We start from the raw sequence: 8,531 nt of genomic DNA, 5'->3' as shown, positions 1-8,531 counted from the left end.
GGCCTGGGAACGCCTTCGAATTCCCCTGGATGAGCTGGCACAAGTGGCTGGGGAGAGGGAAGTCTGGGTCTCTCTGCTTAGGCTGCTGCCCGCAGTTAAGAAATGCTGTGTTGGTTAGCCATTAGCCTAGCGTGGATGAAGACTCCCATTTTCTCCATACTTTGTGCTCTATAAACGATGACATAGGTAATAAGGTACTAACTATTCATAACTAAAAGAGACTATTTGTACTGAAGACCCTAAAAAAAAACCCCAGAGAGAATAGAGATAACTAATGTCTGAACTGGACTGGCAACTTTTGGTTTACTTTATGCTGACTACAGAGCGCTGCAAGTTTGCTAATCCACATGTAATCTGTAAACCACAAATTATTTTCTTTTTGCCGCTTTCCAAATTAGTCCCAAAGGCATTTTTAAGGCTAAAACACTTTTTTTTTCTCCAAGCAAACCAAGCAACTACAAACATTAAAAGTGTTTTAAGTGCAGGGTACTTTAGCAAGAAGCAAAGTTTGTGGTAATAGGAGATAAGAGAAAGAAAAATGAACACCTCAGAAATTCCATCCTTTGGGCAAAAAGGCTGGCTTGAATATTCTGTAAAAAATGGTTTACACAAAACCACTGTCTGTTGAAAACCGTTCAGTGGAACTGAACAAATCTTTCAGTACTTTCTTTTTAAAATATCACTAAGCAATAGAACAATGGCAACATACAGTAAATAGCCTTGGGGTTCTGTGGAGTCATTGTTCTTTTTAGTCTAAAGTGACTCTAAGAATACAGTATATTTGATAGTATCAAAATTTAATTTCAGTAATAATGTAAATTATTAATATTCCAATGTCATCACTTATAAATTGATTTTTTAAAAATATGGATTACTTAACAATGAAGATCCACTAAACTTCATCATACACATAAAGGTGGAATGAACCAGCATATATTGTATGTGAAATCCTTGTGGCCCAGCACTGTGTAGCTGTCAATTTATGCAAATGTGACTCTTTATTAATGGTGATACAGTGGCTTCCCACCAGTGGCTGTCAATGTGTCGATAGGACCAGGACCTCCCTTGTGACGGCGCTGATTATTTCAGTGACTCCTTTACTTCTAGAGGGCATGCTGCAGACTACACCAGTCACCTTCCTTACTTGTCCCTACGGACATTGGAGAAGATAATAAAGACATTAAAATGAAACATAAACTGAAATTCTCTTAGCAGGCGACAAAAGAACACAGTTGAATTATTGAACTAGCTCACATTTTTAATAAATATCACTTCCTTCATGTGCAAATTGTGTTTGAAAATGAAGAAACAAATAAAGTGTTTATGGTTGTTGCGATACAATGTGGTCCTTTTTAGGTGTTCATTTTTGACATTTGCTCCAAGTGTGTTGTTCTGGCTCTTGTTTCTTAAATTGTTTTGAATCATTTCACCTTAATTTGTCTGTGGCATTTTAATGAATAAACAGGAAGTATCCAACTGTTCAGTAATTATGCCATGTCTAGTGTTTCAAGATGAATAAAGCAACAGTTCAGATATTTAGTAGTGGTTTTCAGCCAAAAGGTTAAAAGATAAAAAAAAAAAAATGTTCACATAGATTCTTAAAGGACCTCTATTTAGAGAAATAAGCCGGTATGGGCTGTGACTGATGGTGATTAGTTGGTGAACGGAACTTACAAGAGATTCTCTAAAAGGTGCCAAAAACCTTCACAAAAGTTCTTGCTTGGATTTTGGAATTGACAATTTTCACAGGCATATCAAATCCACTTTAATCCCTTCTCCATTTAGTGCTGTAAATTTTAGGGTTTGCATTAAGGATTTTGGAGTTTCTAACTACTCAGTGAGAAAACACTGAGTACCCATAGGGTTTTATTCTGATTAGACCAGGGATGGGCAACGCATATGATAAAAGGGGCCACATTTTTTAGTTGACACTACAAGAGGGCCACATAGTGCTGCACACTTACCCAAATGTAATTTTAAAAATGTTTGTATATACTATATGCTTATTAAACCAACATACAGTGAAGTAACTTAACATAAGAAATGCATGTATAACAGTTATACTCTTGTTTAATAAATATGANATATAATATAGATCCCTGTGTAGACTGTAAATGAGTTGGATTTATATAAGATACACCTGTGCACAAACCCAGGTCAAGATAATTATTAAAAACATATGTATAAAATCCCATAAGATATAAAAAGTAGACATAAAAACATTTTTATCTGAACCTGGATTAAGTTCCATATTTCCAATGACTAAAAGAATATTAAACAGAAGTCTTAAATGTTGTTTCCGACTGGTTAAAACAGGGTCTGTTATAGCTGTGCCTTTAGCACGAATGTCTTTTGTCCACTGATGAAAAACARTAACATAGGCCGAAGTTACTACCCGATCAGGTGAGGTTCTGAAGCCAGTCAGTAGCTTGCTGTTCTTTACTTCGCTGAATGGTGCACACTTCAAGGCTTGAATAACATGGTTCCCATCATGTCGGACAAGAGCATGCTCATCAAAACCAGTAGCTCCAGTTTGATCCTCAGCAGAAAAACAGGGCACGGCTGATATTGATCCAAATAGGCAACAGGGAAGCTGGTACGCCTCACTCATTAGATTAGTCGCTCCGTCCCGGCTCCAACCACCACGCGTCCAGAACGGCAAGTCCACCCCAGGCGCTCCGTCCAAACACGAGGGACAATCTGAGGGCCGAGGGACTCCACCCACATCCGCCACTCCACCGAGACATGCTGCAACAGCAGCAAGCCGGAGAACTCAGCCCAACCGGCAAGGTAGATGATATTTACCAAAGTTAGGATAACTTATGGTCGATGCTTACACACCATAGGACGCTTGTGAGCTGTTGTTTTTCGAAAACGATGTCCGTCATTTGCGTCTTTGATCTGAACATTTAAGAAGTTAAATATAAGCCAAATAGAACTCAGTCAGTGACAGGGTGGGGAAAAAGTATGAAATTGTTGGACGTTAAAGAGCTTTGTTTACTTGAAAAGCCTTTTTTTTTCCTTCCTAGCTAGGATTTCCAGAGGTGATCTTAATCTCTTTAATATCTTTGAAGGCGTTTCACCTATCAGACCTTGTGAATAAGCCTAATCTGAGGGGGGAAAATAGCTAAATATTAAGTTCTGGCTCTGGCTGATAAAAAAAAGTGGCTTTCTTTTTTTCCTTCCCCTTTGCTGTGTTCCATTCTCCCGTTTGAGGACAAACAGGCTCCTTTTAAGCCGCCAAAGAGCAAAAACCTTTAATCATAAGGCAAGGTGACCGCACATTCTCATTATCAGGCTTGCTCAGCATGTTCATGCAAACACACTGTCAGACATGTACCATAGAAAGACACTCGCCCCACTTACAGCATCTACATACGTGCATATCTTTGAACACACATTCTTCACAGAGCTTCCTTGTTTTGTTTTTGGACAAAGTTTCAATTGGTGTTTTTTTAAATGTTTTTTAAAAATTTTATAAATGCATAACATCGCTGACCTGTATGCAGGGGGGGTTGCAGCCCACATAGACCGTGGCCCACATAGGCCACACCCTTTGCAGTCCAGGTAAGCTGCATGAAAATGCTGTCAAATCAGACTGCCTGTTGAAGTGATGAAGTATGTTTGTGTGACCATGCACTACCCCATTACCATTGTGTTACGTTCCGTATCACACGCGTTGTTTTCACACATCTTTTCACTGTTTAACTTCACAAATGCAATGAATGATTAAAAATATTAGACATAAATAAATAAAAAAACACATTCACAATTTGAGTTTTGCATCAGTATCAGTACTTGTAATCACATTTTATTTACCATCTCATTACAGCAAAAATTTCATCATATTTTAAGTTGCGGAACAAACATGAAAAGACAATTTCTTCGATCAATGATGAATTTCCAAACTCCGTTGTCTTTGTTTTTCTGTTTAGTTTGTTAATGGCGCAAGAAATCCTGGATTTCCATTCCAGGGTGCATAGGACATAGATGCAGCCTACGTTTCGGGGGCTTTGGGGGCCATATTTGTTGGCCGAATGAGGAAGAGGAAACTGGACAGCCTAGGGTGCAGTGCAATGACGTAATCAGCCTACAAAGGAGCTGTATGTGGGCTGCAACTTCTGAACCGAGACACAGCCAAAGATGTTGCAGGCTCTGTTAGCGCTCTGCGCACTTGTTGGGGATGACTATTAGCTACTACAACAATAAACTTAGAGTTTATATTGGTTGGAGTAATAGTCTGTGTAAATGTCCTACAGGATGGTAGATTGTGCTGCACTGTGCAGCCGGGAGTGGATACCTCATTGCAGCATTTTGTATGGATTGTTTCAAATACGGGATTTTTAAATCAGACAAACCTTCCGAGGCAAGTTTGGAATYGGAAGATAGTAGTTTATAATTTTTTTTTACAAATAAATGCTGTTATTTTTGCTAAATTATCTTAAGTATTTTTACAATAAAATGTGCATATATTCTACTTGCTCTCTAAGTGGACACTGATAGAAAAATATTTAAGATGTAGTACAAAGCAAAAATCCTACCAAATTAGGTGAATCTATCTGACAGGATTTATTACAACCACTGTTTTATATTATCTTATTGGTGAGTTTAGCCACATGTCTATGTTATTACAAACAGATGTTTGTTCTCCGCATTGGTAGAACATAAAACAGTCCTTACAGACCTCACCCTTTGTTTATGCTCGATGTATTCCACTCGTCGCCCATATAGCCAAGCGACTGTGACAGCTGCATGAGCAGAACTTGGGGTTGAGAGCTTGCGGAGCAGACTCCTATCCTGCCAAGTCCCTTTGCAGGGTGAGTCTTAATGGTGACCTCTTTTGCACCTAGATTGTTTCCTTCGTTTCACCACATTTTCCCACAAGATACAGTCCACCCACCTCCATGTGGCATTGCAAATCAGCACTGTTCTCCGGAAAAGCTAAAGAACTCTTTGTTTGCAATTCCAACACAGAGATGTCAGGTTTGGGTCCATGTATGAGGTGAAAGTTCAGTTATAAGCTTTCTCAGTAAAAAAATGATTAAGTTTAAAAAAACAAATCATCAGCATTATAACGTGACTCACTTTGCTTTCAGGATTTTAAAGATATATATATATATACATATATATATATAAGCAGACTAAACCCATAGGTATGAAATTCTGTGAACAGATAGTTGACCTCCCACTTCAACTGAAACAAGTGATTTTATCTGTCTATTTATGTCCTCTGCTCTTAGCCATGGCTAAATGTCGAAGATCTGTTCATATTTGGATTTATGATAACTGGATTCCTGCTGTTCGACTGTGGAGGAGTCCTGGCTTATTGGAAAATGAAAGCAATCCTGACAGCAGTCCAGGCCTGTGTGAAGTTGTCAGGAACCTTGGATGGAATCTCCCGTTCTGGAAACGCACAGACTCAAATGCTTGGGGATATAAGTTGCAAACTGGACATGTTTCTTACGAGAATTACGGATCAGCAGCGTGCCCATGGAGTAAGATTACACCTGGGTGAAGCTTCATATGGAAAGAGAGGCGAGGAGGTAATGAAATTCGGAACTTTGGCATTTTTGCCATCACAGAGATGCAGTTACAGACTTAAAGCAGAGAGAAAATCAAGGCTGCTTGTCCCAAACAATTATGTTTATCTTTTGGATCCCTGCAGCTTCTGACCTTGGTCGGCAGTTATCAAAACTTCCTGGATGACAAGTGAGACAGAGGCTTGACTTCCCATCCTCTTCCCGTATCATCCGTGGGTGGATCAATCTGAAGGCCACAATGGGTGGAGACAGTGAACTGAACTCTGGTGATTTGTGCTTTGGTTGATAACAACTTGTTTTTTTGGACTCTGAAGGTCTTTGATTGGTTCCAGCACAGAGTATTAACCTGAAACGCCACCGGCTCTTTTGCATCCTACCCTGTACCATGTGTTTGATCCCCAGTTCCCTCCCTTCCTTAGCTGCCTTGCACTGTATGTAAGTGGTTTTTTTTGAGTGTATGATTCTGTGTTTCTGGGTAAACATAGGATCAGAGCATTTTTATCTCATCTTTCCTACTGTGTGTATTCCAAGCTTTTTAATGGTAGCGCAACCCCTACTGGTTGTCCCACGACCTGAACACTTGTTACCCCATGTTTTGTCATGTGTGTGTCTTCTTGAATGGGTGTTCTTAAATGTAATTTCATTTCAGAGCCACTGAGACACTCTTATACAACTTAGAGCTGCCTTGAGTGAGGGCAGATTAGACCTATAAACTAATAAGTAGTCAGAGCAGAGCCAAAACCAGGGTAGATCCAGCCATCAGCAAATTTTACCAAAGTCATCCAGCAATCAGCATTCACACTGCATTTTCACACAAAAAATAATGCAATTTCATAGTTGTTCATAACCTTTCCCCAGAACCCCACTTCAAAGGATCTGAACTACCTCTTTAGAAGCCTTTGTCAGAGCCTGTATCCCTTCACAGCCTGGCCTGGTTAATAGCTTTAGAGATTAGGAATTTGATTGATAAAAATGTGAGAGCTTCAGGTGCATGCATTCACCGGAATCCTAATTGTCTTCTGGTTATTGAGCAAGGAAGAAAAGGGACATTGGCCATGTCACATTGCCATTTTCATATCTAAACTGACACCTGGGGCCGTCCTGTGCTCCTCCAAATTCTCTGCCAGCACAGGACAACAGATGCCAGCTTGGACTTAGAGAGTTTTTACCGTACACGGCTCTGACTGGATAGCCAATCGAATATTCACGTATTTAATCTCCTTTTCCAGGAATGCTATTTGCAATTTCAACCTTCATTTCATCCTCGCAAAATGAATGTTCTTGTTTTTTCAGCATATTTGAAGCCAGACAACTTTTTCATGGAAATACGACTGCTTTTCAGAAGAGTTTTAATACATTTATTATTATTGAGGTTTTTATATGTGTATTAATGAATGTTTGGTACTTTCTTTCAAAGCTTATCTGAAGAAAATCCAGCCATCATCAGACCATAATATGATTGATTTGATTTGTTTTATTTATTTAACAGGAAAAGATTATTAAAAATCAAGCCTGACTCAGCATAATTGCTGTTTTACAGCAGGTTCCTGTTCTGCAGNTATATATATAATCTAAAAAGAATTGGTTATTAATGATGATACGTTGAATATCTATCTTTAAGAACTTTTATGCCTCAGATGAGTGTGTGTGAACTTCTGACCACAACTGTAGCTTTGAACATTTCTATCAGAACAGTAAAAAAACTGACATGTTTGATGGGTTATTTTATTGGAACCCAGGAAGAAGAAATGGGGAGGTGGGGAAATAGGATTCAGCCTAGCTCTGCTGGATTCTCTGGCTGTATCATGTATGCGTGACTCAAAGCTTTCAAAGTGGGGAAGAAGTAGGTTTAGTGTTTGTTTTTTGTTGTTTTTGGAAAAAAAGGAACATTATGTATTTAATGTGCTCCAAGGAATTTCCAAAAACATGCACAGTTATGCGCACAGAATAGGCGTTGCACCGACAAGTCCCAAATCTTTTACAACTTTTTGTTCTCTCCATTATACACTTCAAACATGCACAAACACACCCAGTTACATTTGCATTTGAGCTAATCCCAGATGTATAATCAATGTGGAAATACTTGGCATCAGCAGTACGGCAGTGCACTGCAGCGCAGCTAGCATAGCAATGAGTGTTCAGCAAATCAAGCCTTAGTGATGGGAACCCCATTAAATAAAAGTGGGAAAGGTCAATACTAGTTATTGACGAGTCCATGAAGCATGTATTTCAAAGGCTATTCCCTTCTCTCCTGTTTGCTTTTAACCTGCCCAGCAGGGACATAAGTCCACCAAGTGTGTGTTAAACTGGTATCCTTGAATGCTAATGATATGTCTTCTGGAGGTAACTTTGTTGTTCTGTATAAAGAAACTTCACAATCTTGTGATGAATCAGTCCATGGAGAGATCTCTGGGATATTGGAYCTTGGGCAAGTTGATTGAACAGAGATATAAGCATGCGTGTGAACTCAAAGTTTGAACTCATAAACAACCRATGTAAGGTTTATGTAACAATGGGACAAGGGTGTAATGGTAAATGTATCATTACTGAACGGCCACGGCACAGATGCCGGGGAGGGATGCAAGCAACTAGCTAAAGTATTTGTCAAAAGCGATCAGCTCTAATCTAGTTCAAATGGAAGAATGACTGTTCTAGTTTCTTTCTTTTCTTGACTTTTTCTGGATTTTTTTCTAGTTGGAGCATGGATGGTAGAACACAAAAGACACATTTAATGAGATGGAAAACAAAACTGTAGGTATCCATCCTAAGCTTTTTTTATTTTTGCAACTATTGTTTGCCCAGTTAAATTAAAAAAATAAATAAACACCCGATTATTCATTTTTTCTTGTTTTATTCTGAATAGGAAAAACCAAAGTACAGACCATACACAGATTCCATTCCTTGTTTTAGATGTATGTTCTTTCAACAGATAATTTGAATGGGATTTTTTTGACATCTAGTGACAAAACTGCAGATTGGAATCACAATAGT

The sequence above is a fragment of the Austrofundulus limnaeus genome, unplaced genomic scaffold (assembly GCF_001266775.1).
Source record: "Austrofundulus limnaeus strain Quisiro unplaced genomic scaffold, Austrofundulus_limnaeus-1.0 Scaffold191, whole genome shotgun sequence".
Classification (NCBI taxonomy): Eukaryota; Metazoa; Chordata; class Actinopteri; order Cyprinodontiformes; family Rivulidae; genus Austrofundulus; species Austrofundulus limnaeus.
This window is presented reverse-complemented; position numbering follows the sequence as displayed.